The sequence below is a fragment of the Perognathus longimembris genome, chromosome 1, assembly GCF_023159225.1.
Source record: "Perognathus longimembris pacificus isolate PPM17 chromosome 1, ASM2315922v1, whole genome shotgun sequence".
NCBI classification, from domain to species: Eukaryota; Metazoa; Chordata; class Mammalia; order Rodentia; family Heteromyidae; genus Perognathus; species Perognathus longimembris.
In genome coordinates, this window is record NC_063161.1 from 24,675,015 (window position 1) to 24,699,480 (window position 24,466).

The following is a 24,466-nucleotide window of genomic DNA, read 5'->3' on the forward strand; positions in this document are numbered from 1 at the left end:
TCAGTACAATACCCATCAAAATCCCCAGAATAATGTTTAATGAAATAAAAGAAGCAATCCAAAAATTCATATGGAATAATAGAAGACTCTGAATAGCAAAAAAAAAAAAAATCCTTAGCAGGAAGAACAGCCCTGGAGGAATATCCACATAAAACTTCAAACTTTATTATAAAGCCATGGTTATAAAAAGAGTTGGTATTGGCCATTAGTTCAGGAAATACAATTGAAGACCTAGAAGTGAACCCATAGACTTATGGACACCTAATCTTTGATATGGGAACCAAAAACACAGGATGGAAGACAGCCTTTTCAACATATGGTGCTGGCAGAATTGGGCATACACTTGTAGAAAGCTGGAGTTAGATCCTTATATGTCACCCTGCACCAAAATCAATTTCAAATGGATCAAAGACCACAATGTATGATAAGATACCCTGAAATATTACAGGAAGGGAAAGAGGAAACACTAGGGCTCCTTGGCACAGGTCAAAACTTCCTAAATAAAGATCCAGAAACACAACAAATCAAAGAAAGGCTGCAGAGTTTCTGCACGGCAAATAACATAGCTAGCAAGTAAATACAGAGCTCATAGATTGGGAGATCTTTACTAGTATACAACAGACAAGGGCCTCATATCTAAAATATACCTAGAGTTGAAAAAATTATACATCCCCCCCAAATCCTTAAAGTAATAACAACTCCATTAATAAGTGAGCTAAAGACTGAAAGACTTCTCTGAGGGGAAAATAAGAATGGACAATATACAAATGAAGAAAGATTCTACATTTCTGGCTGTAGAAGAAAAGCAAATTAAAATGACATTGAGATTCTACCTTACCCCACGTAGAATGGCCATTTTCAAGTAAACTAATAGAAACAGATGTTGTCTGGGATGTGGCCAAAAGGGAAGGCTATTATACTGTTGGTAGGAGTGTAATTTGTTTAACCCACTCTGGAAAGCAGTATGGAGTCTCCTCAAAAGAGTAAACATAGAGCTACCCTATGATCTACCAATCCTAATCCTGGACATTTACCCAAATGGCACAAGTATCTTCAGTGCAGCATTATTTATCATAGCTAAGATAAGGCACCAACCCAGAAGCTCCTCAGTAGATGAATGGATGAAGAAAATGTGCTATATATACATAATGGACTTCTATGTTTCCATCAGAAAGAATGACATTGCCCTATTCATAAGGAAATGGAAAAAATTGGAAAAAATTATATTAACCAAAGCAAGCCAGTCTGAAAGAAACATAGGCTTCATGGTTTCCCTCATTTGTAATAACTAGAATATGTCTTGGGATATTCTTAACAGTAGACCACAATAGCTTAATAGCTATGTGCATATGGCCATATAAAATGATGCTTATCAAAATGGATTCTGAGAAATGGAAACAAGAGATTTTTTTTTACTGTTGCAGTTCTTTCAGTTCTCTTTCTTTTTTCCTTCGTTTTATTTTCTGTTGTCACTGTATTTTACTCCTGTACCCCTTGTCATGTATATGTTTATCTGATTTGGGGAAGGGAAGAGCAATCACAGAAATGGTATGACATGGGGTGAACCAATGTATCAGTGACACCTCCTAGACACTCTGTTGGAAATGAACTTTACAACTTGAGGGGTGGGGAAAGGAGCATGTGTGGGGAAAGTAAGAGAAAATGAAGGAGGGGGTAACACTGTTCAAAAAGAAATGTACTCATTACCTTACATATGTAACTGTAACCACTCTGTACATCACATTTACAATATTTTTTAAAAAATAGATTCCAGGATAACTGTTTTCAGAAATCTTTCGAGAAGAACACAAAATTTTAGATGATTGGAAGCCAAGTCTGTCTTTGAATTTCTTGCAAGATTACAAACTGTATGACAGTAGTACTGGAAATTAAGTCCTTAAGTTACTTAAGGACACTTGTGTAGTTAAGAATTAGATTTGTAGTTGGGCAGCAGCTGTTTACCACTGTAATCCTAGCTGCTTAGGAGGCTGAGATTCTAGGATCACGCTTCAAGGCCAACCAAAGCAGAAAAGTCCCCATGAGATTCTTATCTCCAGTTAACCACTCAAAAAACAACCCCACGAGTAGTGCTGTGGCTTAAAGTGGTAGAGTGCTAGTCTTGAGCAAAAGATCTCAGGGACAGTGCCCAGGCCCTGAGTTCAAGACCTATAACCAATTAAAAAAAAAAGAAATCAGGTTTGTGCTGGTGTCACTTCAGTCATACGCTTTATACTGCTTTCCAGTGTAATTTTAAACATCTGTTTAAAGAATGAAGGATTAAAACACTATGTGGATATGCTGTGTCCCAGTTTTTCTAACAAAGTACTATGGACTTAGTAACTTAAAGAAAATACAAATTTTATTTTTCATACTTGAGGAGCCTGGGAAATAACTATTCCTCATGACTGATTTCTAGGGAAAATATTGTAATTCTCTGCTCCATTGGCTGTGACGTGGAACCCGCCCATTCCATGTTATCCTGGAAGGTTTGTTTTCTTCTGGGAGCTTGTGAAATTCCCAGTCCCTGAACATATGCTTGCACAAAAATGCACTCTATGTTCAGTTTCATTTATGTAACTCATCACACACATAAAACAATTGCTTCATGCATACAAATGTTAAATATACATCTTAAGAATACATATGTTGAAAAAATGCCTTAGAGTTTGCATTTTTTATTTTCATAAATAGTAGATAAACAAAACAGGGAAGAGGAAAAGCAAAATCCCAAGGAAACTAGCAGAGGATTGGCAGCTTTTCAGGCTGTGTGTCCATCATTAATGAATTCCTTCTGGAATTACAAACTAGTTGCTAAAACCCAATGTCTGCATGGATTATGGATTGTTATTTATTCCCTTTGAACAGAATCAAAGTAAAAAAAAATATATCAAATGAATTTCTAATTATGATTGTTCACTATCTTCCATCTTGCCTCAAATCTTCACTGTTAACCTCTTACCCTATCAGAGGGAAGTCAGGAGACACTTTGTTTCATCATTTTCTCCTAGGACCTCATCTATTTGAATTTCCTTAGTGACAGAGCAACACCTGTGTTTTCCTTCCTTTTACCTTATTTTTTGTATTCATACCCAAGTTTTGTACAGAAAGGTGGCTGAAAAAGATTGTGGCCTTCTGTTTTGTTCTCTAATAACCTATCCAGGGAACAAAGATGTTTCCTATCTATTTATGAACTTTGCAAATTCATTAATTTCTTGAAATCAAACATCATTTTTTTCCTCTACACATAACTGTGTATTCTGATTAGCAATTATTTTTCAAGGACTTTAGGTGGCATTAATTGCATTTTCTACAAAAACAAAGGTTGCACCTCATTAGAATATGTAAAAGGATATCTCCATTTCAAGTTTTTCAGTTTCTATTTCAATAATACTTTAAAATTAATTTAGAACTTTTAATAATTTGAGACTGCCTCACAAAGATCTTCACTGTGTTTATGTGATGAATATGTCTTTTTTAAGTTTCTGGTAGGGAATGATAGTTCATGTTTTATGTATTTGAGAAATTTTCCTAGGGAAAAATCACTTTGTTAATCAGGTACTCCTAGGAAACTCCTAATTCACATTACATCTAACTCCTCATGGTTGTTAACGCTGAGAAATGAGCCAAAAAATTAGATAAACTTTAACATCATTTTTACCAATTTAGTGGGTCGGTATTTCCTCTTCCTATCTTATTAAGTAATCACAATAATGTTTAAGTTCATTTTCCTATCTTTTCTAGAGTCATGTAATACTTCAGGATGTTGCTCAAGTCGTGTTCCTAATTTTTCCAACTTCTACTCTATTTCTATCTTCTATAAAACAATCTCAGTATGGTTCTTTTGATTGTGATTAGCTTTCATTCATCATCCATAAGCATATACATCTATCTACATGCATGTATCACATAATATATATATGCCATGTGATATATATTTCATTATATATATATATAATGAAATAAGGATACTAGAACTACATAATGCCATTTGGCATCTTAATAAAAGTTAAGGGGGGGCTGGGGATATAGCCTAGTGGCAAGACTGCCTGCCTCGGATACATGAGGCCCTAGGTTCGATTCCCCAGCACCACATATACAGAAAACGGCCAGAAGCGGCGCTGTGGCTCAAGTGGCAGAGTGTTAGCCTTGAGCGGGAAGAAGCCAGGGGACAGTGCTCAGGCCCTGAGTCGAAGGCCCAGGACTGGCCAAAAAAAAAAAAAAAAAGTTAAGGGGACACTGACTGAGGAGGACCACTGAGTCTGAGTTCTCAGGCAGTAGCAATATCCAGTCCAATATAGTTTAGGGCACTGATTCAAAAAATAAAAAGTTAATAGAAGATAGGGGATTTTGTGAGAACTCTAGAGGTGATAGAGGGCATTTTTTTGGATTGCAAATATGTCATGAGTTGTTGAGTTCCAGGAAACTCAATTTCCCTCTAGACAGTTGGGTTGCCCTTTATTGTTCCCTTGGATAGTCTGTCTACCTACGTATGAAACTTTTATTAGAAATATGTCTCCTCATCTAGCTTGTTTTGTTTTTTATTTTTGTTTATTTTTTGTCAGTCCTAGGGCTTGAACTCAGGGGCTGAGCACTATCCCTGGCTTCATTTGCTCAAGGTTAACACTGTACCACTTGAGCCATAGCACTACTTCTAGCTTTTTCTTTTAATGCAGTGCTGAGGAATCATCCCAGGGCTTCATGTATGTGAGGTAAATACTCTACCTACCACTAGTCATATTCCCAGTCCCAAACTTTTTTTTTTTTTTTTTTTGCCAGTCCTGGGGCTTCCACTCAGGGCCTGAGTGCTGCCCCTGGTTTCTTTTTGCTCAAGGCTAGCACTCTACCTCTTGTGCCACAGTGCCACTTTCATTTTTTTCTGTGTATGTGGTACTGAGGAATCAAACCCAGGGCTTCATGTATGTGAAGTAAGTACTCTGCCACTAGTCCATATTCCCAGCCCCAAATTTTAACTTTTTTTTTTTTTTTTTTTTTTTTTTTGCCTGTCCTGGGCCTTTGACTCAGGGACTGAGTGCTGCCCCTGGCTTTCTTTTGCTCAAGGCTAGCACTTTACCTCTTGAGCCACAGTGCCACTTCCATTTTTTTTCTGTGTATGTGGTGCTGAGGAATCAAATCCAGGGCTTCATGTATGCTAGGCAAGTACTCTATTGGTAAGCCACATTCCCAGTCCATGTTTTGTTTTATGTATAACATTTTTGTTAGGCTGTTAATCCTTGGTCTCTACTCCAACCATGTGGGTTTTGCTTTAAAAGTGATGTGCCAGCTCTGTTCTGGGCTGCAGATCTTTGAGACAGGAATCCATCTGCAGACGATTGGTGTTCTAATGAAGACTCCCAATTCAACCTCTCAAAATGCGGCTTCTCTGTTTTCGCACTGTATAACAATACATGCACATATATTCATATATACACATGTATATATATATCAAGTTCATATTCTATATGTAACATATGCACTTAATGTATATATAATATATGTACACACTATATATACATATATAGCTATATCTTGTCTAGATTCTATAAATACATGAAAATGTTCAATACTTGACCTATTTGAACTTAATTGTTTGGAAATTTCTCATCTACTTAAGACAAAATAACAGTTAATTAAGCAGTTCTTGACCTGTAATGCAGGGGTTTGTAAAGTAGGTTTTGACCTATTTCCAAAGGAGGCATATTTAACAAACCTAGGTAAAGAACTTAAATTCCAGTCATTAGTGACCATAAATTCCTATGTTACATAATACTCAATATATTTCTTATCATTTTTATAAAGGTCATCTTTTTATTGATGAGGTAACGTACATAGAGGTTACAATTACCCAAGTAAGGTAATGAGTACATTTCTTTTCAAACAGTGTTCCTCCCTCATTTTCTCTAGCTTTCCCTCCCACACCTTCCTCCCTACTCCCAGTTGTAAAAATCATTTCCCACATATTATCTAGTGGTCACAGATGCTGTATTGGTTCACCCTTTGCACAACTATTTCTGGGATTCCCTTTAGCTTCCCTAAATCAGATAAACTTGTATGCAAAACAAAGGGTACCAAATTGAATTATATGCTTTCATCAGAAAGAATGACATTGACTCATTCATAAGGTAATCTTTTGATTCAGCCTAATTATATACCATCTAAGTACCTAATAAAGAGTGAGATCGTGGGTTAGTGGTGGAGCAGATAAATAAATAAATAAATAAATTTCAGCTTTGCTAGTGTTTTCTGATAGTGACATTTAAAAGGATTACTCTACTAAAAATTATAGCTTTAGTCTTACTATTTAGTTTTTAAAATAAGAATAGAATCCAGTAGGGGTTCATTAAATATATTTGGACATAACAACATATGATGACAAAGCAGTATTGTTATGTCATTTGTAAACCAAAAGCATTGGAGTCATCTGCACGTTTTTTATGATATGCAAATTTATTAAAATGCTTTGGAAATGCATTTCAAGGCCATCAGAAGTAATTATGGAGACTTATTTAAAGACAATTAAATTTTCAAACTGACCCAAATCTAGTACAGAGAAGAGGGTTGATTTTTCTTAAATAAACAAGTTCTTCTTCTACCTTTACAAAACTGAATCAAGTAGGAAGAACTGTAGCCTGCCCTTTTTTTTTGTCAAGATGATTAACAGAGGGTTTACAGTTACATACTTAAGGTAGTGAGTACAATTGTTGTCATACTTGTTACCCCCTTCTTCATTTTTCTCCCACCTTCCCTACCCCAATGCCCCCATTCCCCTTTCATCCTTTTTTTTTTTAACTTTCCCATTGATGGACATAATCATTCTAATCTACAGTGCTTATGAACTCTACGGACATTAACAATAAAGCAATTTCTTCCAGGTCCGGTTATATGTACATTTCTTTCCCTTTGCTTGGTATAATCTGTTCTTTCTTTTTTCTCAGTTCTTCCCTCCTACCACTCTCTTTAGTTGCTTAGTTTGATTTCATCAATGTCCATCTGCACGTTTTTTGAACATGCTAATTCTCATGTTCTCTTCCAAACCTATCGCCTGGAATCTGGGTTTCTATAAATCCAGTGATTCTGAGGCATACTGAAGTATGAGACACAATGACTTGGAACATCTTAAATGTGGTAATCATTCAGTAAGATGTATTAACCAAGTATTTCATTATGCAGAAATCTTTGGGAGCTATTAGATTACTGGAAGAAAGTCAAAGGGAGTTTAGTTAAGCAACCTTTTCCTGTCCCTTGACTTTGAAAGAGAGGAAAAGTGAATATCAGTACATATTTCGTTATAAAGAATTGGTGTGACATGGTTACAATGAGATAGCCTAAGCAGGATTCTTTATTATTAGAAACATGATAAATGGAGACCTTCTGGTATTATCGTTTTTCTTCTCTTCCCTTTCCCTTCCTATTCTCCAGTTAATTTAGGAATACGAAAGTCCACTTATTTTTCTAATCTGAATGTAAGATGCAATCTGGGAATTAGAAAAATAACATTTGCTATCTCATCATCCTTTATTGTCTGTCAATGTTACAATCTTGTAAACCAAAAGGCAGATGAACACAATCAGGGAAAGCTTAATAATGCATAGCTTTTACAGGTTTGTATTTAAATATATTGGACTTTTGTGGCTATTACTTTGAGTAGTCATCAATGTTATCATCCAAATTGATTTTTATTTGCCATTGTTTCTATTCAATATTTTCAGATTTGGAGATTACCTGGAAATCATTTATTCTGCATAGAGACCCTTTATATCACATTTATTTTGTATCTAGTGTCTTGTGCTTTGATGAATGTTTTGTTTTGGAAAATTAGTTCAGTGAGAAGAACTGAATAAAAGGAGGGAAGAGTCCACTGTTGTTGTTTCTAACCTCTCACATTCTTCTCAGACATCTTGTCAAAAGCTATATTTCTTGCCCTCAAAACTAGACAATGTTCTGTGTCTAACCAGTCACATTGAAAGTAGATTAAATTAGTTACACAGAAAAACTATTTTCCCCAACAGCATTTCACTGTTTCTGTTTCTTGAATTTGCATCATAGCACAAGAGTGATTTGTCAGTTTGCATGAAAATTTGAAGTGCTAGTTTTAAAATGGGAAATGTAGCAAAATGATAATTATAGGATCACCAAGAGCTGTATTTCAAAACAGTATTTACTGAAAGACCTTTCCTGCATTCCTATTCAACCATAATTTATCCCCCTTTGCATAGAGAGAGGGAATAACCAATTCTCTTGGGAAGCAGAGCTTATCATACATCTTGTTTTGTACTGTAAGGGAAGTAATAACAATGCTGTGCTCTACAAACTCCTTTTCTGCTCAATGAGGCAAAGTTGTTTATATAAAAGGTCTGCAGAATCCTACGGGGACCTATCTCAGTCAGAAAGAGAAAATTCTGCCTAGCTCCTTGGAAACTGTCTAGAAAATGGACGCCATGATGACTACCAACAAGGTGGTTGATTTTTTCCAGCTGAGATCTGACACCCTATGTGCAATATTTCTCAGGGTCTGTTAGTATGAAGGATATGTACATTAGATTAGAGTGTTACAAAAATAAATTATGGGTCCTTCCTAGGTGGAACAGAGAAAGCATTTCTGTGTTTTTCTAGGAAAAGAAACTAAAAAAGATCTTCCCAATATTACTTATTTTATCCCTCTGACACAATATTAGAATGATTGAATTTACTTTAATTCAAGCTTGGACTGGAAAATATATGAAGAATTCAGAAACTGAAGATTTTTAAAAAAATTTTTTTATTATAAAACTGATGTACAGAGAAGTTACAGTTTCATATGTTAGGCATTGGATACATTTCTTGTACTGTTTGTTACCTTGTCCCTCATACCCCCTCCCCCCTCCCCTTTTCCCCCCCTGAGGTGTTCAGTTCGCTTATACCATACAGTGTTGCAAGTATTGCTTTTGTTGTTGTTTCTCTTAATTTACCCTTTGTCTCTCAATTTTGGTATTCCCTTTCAATTTCCTATTTCTAATACCAGTATACACGGTTTCCAATATACTCAGATAAGATTACAGAGATAGTGTAGGTACAATCCAAGAAGGTGATACAAGAACATCATCAACAGTATAAACTACAGATACACATGGGATGTTGAAAGTAGTTACAACTCTGATATAACAATCATTTCCATAAAATGGAGTTCATTTCACTTAGCACCATCTTATGTGATCATAAGGGTATGCTATTGGGCTCTTGTGATCCTCTGCTGTGGCTTGCCTAATCCTGTGCTAATTAGTCCCAATAAGGGAGACCATAGAGTCCATGTTTCTTTGGGTCTGGCTCACTTCACTTAGTATAATTTTTTCCAAGACCTTCCATTTCCTTACAAATGGGGCAATGTCATTCTTTCTGATAGAGGCATAAAATTCCATTGTGTATATGTACCACATTTTCCTGATCCATTTGTCTACGGAGGGGCATCTGGGTTGGTTCCAGATTCTTGCTATGACAAATTGCGCTGCAATGAACATTGTTGTGCTGGTGGCTTTACTGTGATTTTGTTTGTGGTTTTTTGGATAAATACCCAAAAGTGGGGTTGCTGGGTCATAGGGGAGTTCTATATTTAGCCTTCTGAGGAATCTCCATACTGCTTGCCAGAGTGGCTGAACCAGTTTACATTCCCACCAATGGTGAAAAACTAAAGCCATTCCCTTTAAAATCAGAAACAAGGCAGGGATGTCCACTCTCTCCCCTGTTCTTCAACATAGTACTAGAATTCCTAGCCAAAGCAATCAGGCAAGAAGAAACTATAAAGGGGATCCAAGTAGGTAAAGATGAAGTTAAACTCTCTCTCTTCGCAGATGACATGATCCTATACCTAAAGAATCCCATAGACTCTACCCCCAAGCTACTAGAGCTGATCCAAAACTTTGGCAAAGTTGCAGGATATAAAATAAACCTTCAAAAATCAACGGCCTTTCTCTATGCTAACGACCCAAAGACCGAGGCTGATATAAGGAAAGCAACGCCCTTTGCAATAGCCCCCCAAAACATAAAATACCTAGGAATAACCTTAACCAAAGAAGTGAAAGACCTCTTTGAGGAGAACTTTAAAACCTTGAAAAACGAAATTAAGTCAGAACTAAGGAAATGGAAAAACCTCCCATGCTCCTGGATTGGGAGGATTAATATAATCAAAATGGCAATATTGCCAAAGGCTATCTACAAATTCAATGCAATACCCATTAATATCCCAACACCATTTTTTGATGAAATAGAGGAAGCAATCGGGAAATTCATATTGAATAATAAAAAACCTAGAATAGCTAAAACAATCCTAAGCAGAAAGAACAGTGCTGGAGGAATTACAATACCCAACTTCAAGTTGTATTATAAAGCTATAGTAATAAAAACAGCTTGGTATTGGAACCGGAACAGGCCTGAAGACCAATGGAACAGAATTGAAGACCCGGGATTGAACCCACAGAACTACGCCTACTTAATCTTTGATAAAGGGGCTAAAACAATAGTTTGGAAGAAAGATAGCCTCTTTAACAAATTGTGCTGGAAAAACTGGCTCAAAACATGCAACAAACTAAAACTAGATCCATATATATCACCCTGCACCAAAATCAATTCCAAATGGATTAAAGACCTTGAACTCAAAACAGACACCCTGAAAACACTAAAGGATGAAGTAGGAGAAACACTTGGGCTCCTTGGCACAGGACGGAACTTCCTTAACAAAGACCCTGAAAGGCTACAAATCAAAGAAAGGTTGGACAAATGGGACTGCAACAAACTGCAGAGCTTCTGCACGGCAAAGGACATAGCTTGCAAGATAAACAGAAATCCCACAGACTGGGAGAAGATCTTTACCGGCCATTCAACAGACAAAGGCCTCATCTCTAAAATATATGCAGAACTAAAAAAATTACCTTCCTCCAAAACAAAACCGCAAAGAGCTAATAGCCCACTCATCAAGTGGGCTAAAGACCTACAAAGAGACTTCTCTGATGAGGAAATGAGAATGGCCAAAAGACATATGAAAAAGTGCTCTACATCACTGGCCATAAAAGAAATGCAAATCAAAACAACATTGAGATTCCTTCTCACCCTAGTAAGAATGTCATATATCAAGAAAACTAACAATAACAGTTGTTGGAGGGGATGTGGCCAAAAGACATTGAAGATTTTAAAGACAGACTTAAGTGACTTCTTTCTGAGATGAACACATGACAGGACTATATACATAGAGAATGATATTTAGAATAGCAATCCTGAAATCTTAGATTTTTAAGTAATGACAATCCAGGATCCTACCTTGGGGTCTTCTTGAAAGAAGAAACTTTCTTCTAAGTTTAACACCATGAAATGAAGTTTTGAAGATACGAAATAATTACAGAAAATGTTAATTCAATTTTCATGTAAAAGCCATACACAACAGTTTCTTTCTTTTTTCCCTACTCCTTCCTCCTCCTCCTCCTCCTGCTTCTCTTCCCGTAGTGTCTCACATGTTTTCCTAAGGTCATCCTCAGCCTTTTAAATTGGTTGATTATTTGATACTTTTTTCCCCCTGAATAGTCATAAATTACAGGCATGGGCCACTGTGCCAAGCTATAGGTCTATTTTTTGTCTTAAAATGGCATAGCGATATATCTAATTCTACTTATCAGAAAGAATAAAGGCATCCATTTTACCTAAATATTTGTGTAGCTAATTATTATGATAATGAATTTATGAGTTAGTTTGTAAACACAACCACAACCAAGAGTTTCTACCATGACTCTTGGTCTTCAATCATTCTCTTAATGTAGGCATTAATATACATTCTACTATCATAGAACCACATCAAGCTTATTCATAATTCAGAAACATAGGCTAATACTCCTTCATGCAGTTTTTGTGTTATCACTACAAAATATTTTTTGTGATTTATCTTCATGTTTACATATATCACTACTTCAGCACAATTTGTGTTTTTCAGTTATATTCCATGGTATGCATCTGCCTATGTTTGTTACCTAAAATGCATTCATATCTTGCTATGAATATTACATACTGCATAGAGTGTATAAAAGGTATGTAAGATGTATACATCCTATTAGCATTCTCTCTCTATTGGCTGTTTCCTTGACTAATACACTGGAAAATACAGTTCTCGTCTTCCTCAGAAGTCTGATCTGCTGCCCACTCCGAAAAAAAATCCCAAATGACAGTCTTTCATTCAATCAAAGCAAAGTTTATCACCTTGATCTCTGAGTAGTTTTTAGATTGTTAATTCTCTTTGTCAGTAATGATAAAATACTTATGTGATAATGTTTTAGAATTGTATGCATGTCAAGGTCCAACAAAGTACTGGGATCTGATATTACACAGGTCTACGCTCACTGATATAGAAAATTGATTATGACTGGGTGAAATCCCTGATAGAATAATTTAGAATATTTTATGAGTACATTATTTGATAAACAAGCTCAGTAATTTATACTTTCAGAATGAGCTGCTTACCATAAAGAGTAATCCATTGTCCAGAGAAAGGATTAGCTGAATAATAATTTGCTCAGAAATGTATTTTGGGAAAGTTCCTGTAGCAAAGCTAATCAATCCTTTAATTTCCCGACCTAGAATTTTCTTTTGCGGCGAAATCTTATTACAAACAACTGCTGAATTAATTCTTTTATTATCAATATATATAAGTAGTTGTACAAAGGACTTAACATTCAACACATCAGTGTTTGAATATAATACATCTTTCCTAACCCAAACCTTTCCCTCAGTTTTTTTCAGTTTGTAGGATATGTATCAAATCCTATGCTACATTCTTTTCACCCCCCTTTCATTCTTCATTTGTCTATTCATGTTGCCTTGACCCTTCCCCTAACATGTGTGGTGGGTACAGGTATGTGTCCTTCAAAATGGATTAGAAGATTTCATTCTAACTTAAATCTAAAGCATCTGTTAGATGTGAATATTTCTTTTTTTGTGTGCACTGACATGTAGACACAAGTAGTGTGTGTGTGACAGTATCAGAGCTTGAAAACAAGAACTTCATGCTCTCACTGGGTTCTTTCACTCTTTTGCTTGAGCTATGCCTGTAAGTCTAGCATTTTTGCTGCTTGATTGGAGACAGAGCCTCCCAGATATTTCTGCCTTAACTGGTTTTGAACCAGGATCTCCCATATCTTAATCTCCTAAAAAGCTAGGATGACAGGAGTGAGACATTGGAGTCTGGTGACATAATGGATTTTTCAACAGTAACAGTGGAAACTTTTCTTTTCCAAATAATATTTTTATAGCCTACAAACATTTTATCAATAAGTTTTATTATTATGCCTTGATACATACCATAATGAGAATTAAATGCCAAGTTATACCAGTAGAAAAAAGATGCTTTTGCCTGTAATGGCAGATAATTAAAAATGCACAACTCTTTCAATTACTATGAAATTATGATAAAATAAAACAGAAAAAGAGATGATATAAAATATTAAAGAGTAAATATCATAAGAGACCAATTTTAGCATGATTAAAATTGAACTAGCCATGAATATATAAAAATATTAAATATCAGTGAGATAATTCTGTTGAAAGTAAGCAACCATAGAAATATGAGACTGAGACTGATAGAATGTTAACTGGGTCATTACCACATTGTTTTTGTGAGTATGTTGCAATTATTTCAGAGTACAATTCAATAATGTGTGTGAAATACATGAAATACAATTTTTCTTTTTAGAATAGTTTGCATATAAACAGATGTGTGTATCAAATTCACATTTAACACATTTATATGTAATTAGACATGTTTACGTGTAAGTATAGTTCCAGATTTCATGCTTTCATTCTAAGCAGAGCACTAGAATAGAAGGAAAAATGAATGCAAAGTCATTTTTGTCTATGGATGATTCCAGAAGGGTTTATCTTATATTAATAGAGAATAGGGCATGTTTTTGTTTTAGGTAGCCACGTGTCCAGTTAAAACCCAGCAGTTCTATTATAGTATAAGACCATCTTTTATAATGTTTCAGTCTGCAAATTAACTCCAATTGCTCTCAGCCTCTAAACTCTATCTCTCCTTAAAATAACTAAAAGCTTCATTAAAGTTTCTCCTAAACAAAAAAGTGCTTCTCTTCTTTAAATAACCTCCTACTCTTCTAGCATTTAAATAAGTTCACCTAGCTTATTAAACATAGTCATTGTTTCATTTTAAAATAGCATGATTAAAAGCTGAAGTTCTAAAATATATTTTGTAATGAATTATAAATGTGCAAGTATTTGAATAAATTCAGAGTATTAAGCAAACCTTGGCACTTATTTATTTCTTATATAGTAGGATAAACATTTATTTTTAATTCGTGCCTATATTTAATTTATTTCGAGGTATTTTTAAACAAATCCATCTGAGAAGAGAATGTGAATGATACATAAAATACAAAGAAATAAATTTCAGCTGGGTATGATAGTGTACACCTAAAATACCATCCCCAAAGGGGTAGAGGCAAGAGGAATATGAACTTGAGACCAGCCTGGGTTCCATAGTAAGACCCTATCTCAAAAAAAGAGAAAGAAAATAAAATTTATTGTTTATCTCATAAATTGTGTGTGTGGTTATTTTATATTCTCTGTACTGAATACCATAAACAAATGAACCGTAATCTTTATCATTAAGATGTGGTTGTGCTTACTCTTCTGGTAGAATGTCTCAAATTCATGGGTGATTCTGTGGGTCTGTTCTTCAATGCAGTACTCAGCAGATTCACTCCACCCAACTGTGGGTGCCAAACTACATGTACAGAGCACATGGATACCGATGTGACTGGTCAGGTACATGTGTGAGATGGTTCATGTGTATGACAGGTATGAGCATATATGCGGAATTAGGATGGTCGTGTGTGTGTGTTAGAAAGAGAGAGAAAGAGAGAGACAGAGAGTTGAGAAAGTACTAGAAATGGTGTCAGAGGACTTCTAGTGCATGTGTTATCCCATAAAGTTTGAATTTGTTGTGAATGGTCTATGTAGCAATTGATATTCCATGTAGGGGAAGTGCTCTCGTAAAGATGACATTTTAGGAAGTGATGCCCCTTTGACAAATGGTTTGTGTCTTCAGGTAACTTTAAAACATTCAGAAAAGGGCCTAGCATGCTGATGTGTAAAACGCCTATATTGCTATTATAAAAATGATGTACAAAGGAGTTGCAGTTACATGAATCAGATAGAGTACACTTCTTTGTTGGACAATGTCCTATTTTAATAAAGCATTTGAGTTACAGTTACATGAGTCAGATAAAACACATTTCTTTGTGTATCATGTTCTATTTTATTAAAGCATTTAACCACAGTTCAGTTAGCCTACACACAGATTTATTTCCCTTGGTTCAAACTCTTGCATGGCTTATCTTTAAATACCTAGTACTACAACCTGGCACAACACCTAAGATTAGTAATTTAAATAACAATGGTAAGGTAGGGAAAGACTGTCAATAGGTACAGAAACTTTCAAAGTATCAAAACATAGGGATATAAAACTGGAAGATAAACTGAGCATAAACAATAATAAAATATAAAAGAGATCCAAAGTGTTTTGGGTTTTTGCTGTCTGTTTGGTTTGCTTTCCTTGTAATTCAGGCAGAAGATGTAACACTTCTTCACAGAATATGAAGGAAAGAGCTGCACAGCATGTAGGGATTAAACAAGAGAATTCTACACAGTCCTTCCTTCTTTCCTCTCTTCCTACTGCTAGTCCAGAAGACAAAACCAGAGCAAAAGATGCTTAGATGCACCTGCAAAACCTGTCAATCTCTGCATGTGGCCATTTGAACCACAGCTCTACTTCTGGCTCTTGGTGGCTCCTTGGAGATGAGAGTCTCACAGACTTTACTCTGGCTTTCAAATATGATCCTCAGAGTAGCTAGGATTACAGGCATGAGACACTGGCACCTGCAAACAGTGATAGCTTTCATATTGTACTTATGTGAAATTTGAAATATATAGATGTTTTAGAAATATACCACATAAAACCACCATTAAACATTGCTATGAATAATTTTGCTTCTAGCTTAGTGCTACTTTGTTCATAAATTGTCTGAGTATTCTAGTCAACCTCTTTTTCATCCTTTTACATACTTAAGGATGCATGGATCTGAATTCTCTTTATAGTTAATGAGATGTTACAAGTTAGTTCACATTTGCTAGGCTACTGTTTTCAAACTTGCCATCCTTCCTTCCCAGGGATGAAGGGGGAAGGGGACATGAATAACCTCCAGTATATGTTAGTAGATTCCCCAAGAGGCTAACCAGAAGTGTGAATTTTCTTTATGGTCTTATGCCTTGTTCTAAATTATTCATGTGTGTTTTGCATTCTATTCTACAGTTTATCTTTGCCTGTTTTAATAAAAATCTATTTTAAATTATTTATTATCTAGAAAAAATTCTCCCTGTGTATTGCTTTATGGACATGATTCTATTGCCTTCTGTCTATCATGGGAAATAAAAACAGTCACAGTTACCCATGCAGCTGTTGATTGAGAATAGTGTAAGAGTACTGTGCCTCACAAAACAATTTCAGCTAAATAAGCTAACTCCGTGAGCAGAAGTTTATTGTTTAGGTGAGGAATGTATTGAGTTGAATTATATCAATATTGACTTGAGTTATATTTTTACTTCTTTCTTATAAAAGAATAATAATGACTCAATCTTACATTTGGAACCCGTGTTCTGACCATTGCCTCAATAAACCACTGCATATTTGTGTAGAGAAGTAAGCTTTCAGCATCTTTGTCCTGGAAGACAATGCTATAACAGAAGGAGCAACTGTGTACTATATGGTTTGAATATTGTTTAAGTATGCCTCTAAGAGTTTCATGGGTTGGGAGCACAGTCATCATTGTGGTGATGTGGAGATGATGGGCCAACAAGTGACATGGTCTAGTGGAAGGTGATGGAGTCAATGAAGATTGTGTCATCAGAAGATATGGTAGGACCCTTGTTTCTCTTGTACTTCCTGTGTGAAAGCATGCTATTTTTCTCCCACAAGCACTAGATTAAAGTGATACACATACACTAATCTTCCTTGGCAGAGCTGAGTACAGCTTGAACTCTAAACTAAATCTACTTCATTTGCTTTCTCAACTTTCAGGATGATTTTTACTTGTCAGTAGTATCGTCAGAGCATTATCATTATTGACTTGATAAATGCTAATGAGGATAGATGTTCCATGAAGATGATATTCACAAATCCCTAGTGACAATTTATATATGGGAGCAAGGCATTCAGCACATTCCTTCCCAAGTCTTCATGATGATTTTCTACACTTTCTCCAGCTCTTTGCAAATCCTAGTTGCCAAAGCACATATCCATGGATGGAATCTTTTTTTTTTTAAGTATACCTGTGATTTTATCTGCATTTTAAGTTAGTATTTACTTGATTTTTATTGTAAAGGTGATGTACAGAGGGATTATGAGGGTAATGAGTGCATTTCCTTTCCTTCACTTACCTCACTTCTGGTCCCTCCCTACTGTCACAACCCATGAGTTACACAGTTGAATTTAATCAACTGAGAATGAGCTCCATTGCTCCATTGTTTCCACCTTTCCCCTCATTTTCCTTTCTTTTTCTATGCCATTTGCTATGTTGCTATTGTTGCTGGCAGCACTGTGGTCTGAACTCAGAATCTCACACTTGTAAGACAAAAACTTTCATTGCTGAACTGGGACTCTCTCTTTCTCCCCCCTCCCCCATTTCTTCTATATGTGTGCTGGTTTATGTTAAAATTTATTTATTGTTATTGTAAAGGTAAGGTACAGAAGGGTACAATTGCATGAATAAGATAAAGAGTAGATTTCTTTTGAGTCATGTCAACCTTTCTCTCACTTTCTCCCAGTTTTTCTCTCCCAATCTCACAACTTGTATCATTTATTTCCCACATACTTTCTATTGAGTATCACTGCTGCATTTATTCATCCTTTGCACCACCATTTCTGTGCCCCTTTGCCCTCCCCTAAACAGATAAACTAATAAACAAGTCAAAGACAAATGAAAACAAAAACAGCAACAAAGAGAAAAAATACCTCTTAGTTCATGTTGATAAATATCATTTTATGTGGTCAGATGCATAGTTATTTTGTCTATGTGACCCTCTCCTAAAGCAATTTACAAATTTAATGTAATACCATCAATAATCCCAACAATATTCCTAAATGACATAGAGAAAGCAACCCAAAATTCAGGTGCAATAACAAAAGACTCCAAATAGCAAAAACACTCCTTAGCAGGAAGAACACTCAGGAGGAATATCAATACCAAACATCAAACTCTATTACAAAGTCATATTAATAAAAACAACTTGGTGTTGGCACAAGAACAGGACCTACGGAACAGAATAGAAGACCCAGAAATTAGCCCAGAGACTTATAGCAGATAGTATTTGATAAGGGAGCTAAAAACACAGATTGGAAGAAAGACCACCTCTTCAATAAATGGTGCTGGCAAAATTGGCTGTCCACATGCAGAAAACTGAAGCTAAATCCTTATACATGACCCTGCACCAGAATCAATTCTAAATGGATCGATGACCTCAATCTAAGGCAAGATACCATGAAAATATTGTAGAAAGTGAACGAGGGAACACTAGGGCTTCTGGCCATGAATTGAAACTTCATAAAAGAAAAAAACGAGTTTTTGTTTTATTTTAGATAGATTTTATTTTCTGCCCTGGCTTATGCCTGAATTATGATCCTTCTTGTTTTTATATCCTAACATAGCTTGGATGACAGGTTTGTGCTACTATACCCAGCTTTTATCATTGGAATGAAGTCTTCTAGTGATTTTTGCCTAAGCTGGTTTAGAATTGTTACCCCTCTATACCTGGATCTCTGACTCCCAAATAGCTCAGATAACACATGTGTATCATCATGCCAAGGGATTGTTTGAGAATGGAGTCTCACAAACTTAAATCCCTGGGCTGGCCTCAAACTCTAATCCTGATCTCAACTTCCCAAGTAGCTAGGATTACAGGTATGAGCCATGGATGTCCACAAGTACTTATTTGTTTTGTAAAGTTAACCTGATTTGATAATGTATTTTCCCAATAATAAAAAAATTGAGCAATTGATCAAATGCACGTAGCATATGTATTTAAAAGGCTGTTCCTGGTATGTTAATGCCAGTAGAATAGGCACTCCCAATACTAGAACTGCAATTGAAGAAAACAGAAAACAAATAAACAACAAAAAACAGTGGCAGTCAAAGTTAAGACATAATTTTGACTAGTTGATATCCTTTTATGCAAAGGGAGTCACTTAGTAAAATATATTTTAAAGCATAGTATAAAGGGATTGCACCATATAAATCTGCCCCTGTTTTAATAATTTGTTTTTGAAAATCTAGCTTACTTTCATATACTCCACACATGTCTTTTAAACATTTTACTGCCATATCTCTTTGACAGATCATAGCAAAAGTAGAAAAAGAAAAGCAATAATGTGTGTGTGTACGTGTGTGTATGAAGCTAAACCATTTCAACTGCTGTCATTCAGAAAGCAGACTGAAGTAAGTAGCTAAATAATGAATTAGAATAGAGAGAGTGCTGTACCCAATAGAGAACTTTGACCTAGTTTACAGAAGGTCAGAGAGGTTCTAGACAAAAATTGCAGGCATAATACATGTTAAAAGCAAAAAAAAATTATGTAGGCAAAATCTTATGGGAATGAGACTGTTGTAAACTGTAAACTCATGGCAATGAGTTGGCCTATTTAGTGCTCCAATTTTCCTTATGTAATTCTTTTGGAATTTATTCTGATGATTGAAATGTGGTATAGAGCTGATCATTATTATTTTCAAATATGTTTATTTGTTCTAGCATATGGGCATATTTTCATCAATGATTTTTAGATGCCTTTTTGTTGTCCTAAATTTTTTTATTTACACAGCAATATAATCAATTTTAAATATCAATTCTTTGTACTCAGGTAATTCTACTTTCTCCTTAGGGTTAAAAGTTTTCAGGTCAATCTTGTTTAAATATATTTCCACATGAACTCTGAAATGAGTTTATCTATTTACAATTGACACAAAAGTTCCTTTAATACTAACTTTCAGTAAGTTTATAATTTATCCTGAAAAAGATTGACATCAGCATGATGTGGAATTCACCTATCTAAGCACATAGACTGTTCTTTCTTTTGCCAAATAAACTATTTATGAGTGATAAACAGCCTGGGTTTACTGGATAGATGTCTGTTACTCAAAATTAAAGGACCAGGCCAAAATATAAATTTTTATTTGGTGTGATAGAGACATAGATTTTATTCTACCTCACATTATTTCTCCTTCTCCTCACTCATAAAGCCTTTCTGGTGTTTATAGAAGTCCTCAGAATACAACAGCGTTTAATGCTTCATGATGATATTTACAGCTTCTTTACATTTCTTTTTACATGGCTGATTTACACTGGCTTACAACACTCTTCTGAGAGAATCAGCCCATAAAATGAACTTACACCTTCTTATGAACTATCTTGTTAATGTAGGAGCTTCACTTATAGCACCATCTCTGCTTCCTTACTGAGTTTCTTACCAACCACTTTATTACAATAATCTACCAATGAAATTATTAATAATATCTTAATTAATATTTTCATAGAGAAAAGAAAACGTAACTGGTCAAGTTTAAGCCTATGAATTTTCATCACATAAGGAAAGGAAGATAATTTGGGAATCAAGCCTATATTTAAATAATACACATATCCTGAAATACATAAATACATACATCCTGAAAACTTACAGAGGTAGAAATTGGTTGTGAGATTGAGATGTCACTTGTAGTCTAGACGTTTACTTGTCTTTAAAATAGGAATTATTATATCATATAATATGCTTTTATTTTTTTACATTAAAAATCCCCTAGTTTAATCAGGTACTTATTTTTTAAATGTCCAAGAAACTTTTGCTGCTGTTAACTATTTTTCTTAATTCTCTTAATGTTATTATTATCTTAGGTATTTAACTTCATATTCTTGCATCTATCTCCCTTGTAACAGTATTTGATTATGCCTACTATCTATTCATAAAAGTGGAAAGAGAAGAGAACTCCATGATTTGTATAAAGTATTCTACAAGATAGGATAAGAAATATCCAAAGGGCTTTGTGAAACTTTATCTGACAAGCACTATGTTTTATTCTAAGTTAACTTCTCTTCACTTTTCCTCCCTGGAGCTGTTGGTTGATTCATGGCTTCTCAAAAGCTGTTAGTTCAGAGGTAAGATGGAGAGGCTGTACAACTGAAAAGAAGATGACCCATGTACAAATGAAAGGTGGTTTACCACAGTATGAGAACGAGTTGATGGCCAGAGATCAAGGCCTCAAACATGCTGAAGAAAGGAAGAAAAATTATAGAGGGCATAGGAGCTAATGCTTCAAGATTTCAAAGATGTCACTTTCATCATGGGCTACAAGAGAGAAAGAAGAAAGAAGTGATGTTCAAAGCATCTTAAAACTATTGTTGCTCATAAAACCCTGCCATCCATCCTTTGATTTGAGTGCTAACAGCAGTGCATTTCAGGATCATGGAAGGGGTTTAAGATCACAAATTCAGTATAGTTACTATAAGTTTCTTACCACTAAAGAAATTGAAAAAGGCATTTGATGAAAACCATAGACTTTCCAAGCTTTGATATTTTTATTTGCTAAGATTTCCCCATGGACAAGGAAATGCTGGGAAAAGAATGGAAGCCCATATAGTATAAAAGAAGAAAGATGGTAGGGTAAAAGGAGCTACTAGGAAAATGTCTTAATGTTCAATGCTTATTTATTTTACCTTGGTCATAGAAAGTAAAAACTAGACAGAAACTTACCTCACTTTTTTTTCAAATCATGAGGAGGATACTCTTTCACTAATACTAAACTTGAAAATCTAGGCAAAGTATTATTGCTAAGTAAGTTTATCAATATATCCCAGCATAGACAGTCTTTGCCATTTTGAGTTTTCTGCTTGTTCACATTGGTTTTTTAATAGAGAGAGAACTTCTAGAACACATGAAGAATAATTTAGAAGGTAAAATGGCTGAATGGAGGTATCAAAAGTTAAATAGTGTTACCCTGTTATTAAGCATCAAATAACTTGAAGGAACACAGGTAAATAGTTAAAACTCCATGCAAATGTGTGGGATTTCCATATTGTGGCTCTGTTTCAAGTGAAAGAAAGACAAATAGTTCTGTTCCAGACACAATATCTGCCCACCAGGTTATCTTATATATGAAACAACATCACTATGAAAATTTGCATGAGGCTTAACAGACTTAAAATTCCAATTTAAATAAGATTGATGCTCCCTGCAGATTAGCTCACATTTTACTGTATGTGTGTATATAAATATATGTATATATAATGTATACATATGTACATGTATATAGCCCATATATGCATATATATTTATTTTCCATACTCCTAGTTTTGTGTATTTCATGCCGAAATTTGGAAACCTTGAATGATTGTTTCATTTTCTACATATTCTATAGTTTTTTCCCCAATTTCTTTATTATTAAAGTGATGTTCAGAGTGGTTACAGTTTCATACTTAAGGCAGTTCATAAATCAGATAGGAAACAATGAAATCAATCTAATTAACTACCACCTAACGGCATATTTTCCATATATCCCATTCTTGATAATTGAAATAAGCCTGTCATTGGATTTTTCCTAATTCAAACCCTACTTTTTATTATGATTCATGTTGTAGAGTCAAAAGTTGAATTTCATGTAGAATTCACCCATAGGTCATTGATCTCTGAAGGTGATAGTCATCGAATACCATTATAGTAGGCCCCAACTTCTAGTTTGTCTTTCCAGTTACTGGCTTTGTCATTAATAGAAGTCTTATCTTAATCACCAAGTGCTTGTTAGCACTTTGTAGAGAGAAAGCAACTATTTTTCTACTTTCTTTTGGTACTAGATACAGCTAGATACAAACGGTTCTTAGATTTCCCTGAAAGTTCTGATTCATTCACAGAAATCAGCGAGTGAGGTACAACGATGAGTGAGGTTGACCCTTCCACATATCTGTCTTCCAGAACTGTGTTTCTTCACACCCTCTTATATTTAAGTAGACTGGAATTCCTACCACCAAGTCCTTGTTTTCACAATATGTATTAATGGCTTTAATATCTGACTGAGCACTAACTGAAAAAAAAATATTGCATGCTGATTCTAAGAAGCATAACCTTAAAGCTGTAATTCTGGAATTGGTTCTCTGTTCTGATTAGTGTTAGACATTAATGTCTCCTTTGCCAGTAGTAGATGGTCCATTGGTTATCCATGGTATTTTATGGTAAAATAGCTATTGTAGTCATTACTTTTAATTATCTGAAGTCAATTACCTAGAGCAAGAAAGCCAGGCTTTACATGATTGCCCAGTTGCTGACAGTGAACACTGGAATATACATGAGGCATGTAAGGACTGTGGAACAATCTTCAATACATATGCTAGAAAACTGGAAGGAAGAAAAATGATCAATAAAGTGCTTGATATTCCCAGCTCTAGACCAGAGTAAGCAAGTAGTAAGTTTCTATAATTGCTCTGAAGAAAATATCTCCTGGTACTAAACATTTAAATATTTGTAAAATCCAAACTTACATTTGTTTACATCAAGAAGTATATTGTGAATTGAAATTTCATCCTTGCAAGTGTGTCATTAAGAGTATTGATCAGAAAATAGTCACATCCAAAAGAGGAGACTTGGAACATAATGTCAGAAAACAATAAAATTTACACTACAAATCTGACAAGACTTATTTGCCAGTGCATGGCTACTGGAGGATGGTTGCCAACCCTCAAGTTAAAAAACAAATAAACAAACAACAAAACACCAACAAAACCTCCTATGATGATGAATTAGAACCAAACAGAAAATACTTGCTAGGTTTAGTAAGCTAAAATATTTAGTAACCTGAAAAGTCTCCCCCACAACCCAGATATATCTGTAAATACTCTTGTTCATACATCCTTGCAAATGCAGTTAAATATATTAAGATGAGGAGAAGGCTCTTAATTATCTGGAGAGTCCCATATGTTATCATGTTAGAAGTACCTTTGTAAGATTGAGATACCACACTATGTACAAAGAAGATGAGAAGACACAGAGATGAAAATGATACAAGCCACAATCCAAGCCATGGCTAGAAGTTAACAGAAGCTGAAAATATCAATGAACAAAATCTTTCTGGAGTTTCTAGAGGGAAATAGGACACTGATTTTAAGCAGAGGAAATTTAAACTTTTTGACAAGATAAAATACTTCTTGTTTTTGTTTATGAGACAGTACCTCTTGCATTAACATCTTAAGTTACTGGCAATCTTTTTATAATAGCTTTAGAAAAGTTGCAAGAGAGAAGTTCTGAAGTCATAAGACCCACTCACTGATGACTTCTAGAATTATTTCTAGATTTGAATTTTGTCATGATCCAGGAGTTTAAGTACAAAAGTTCATTAGTAAGTAATATTTTGCATAT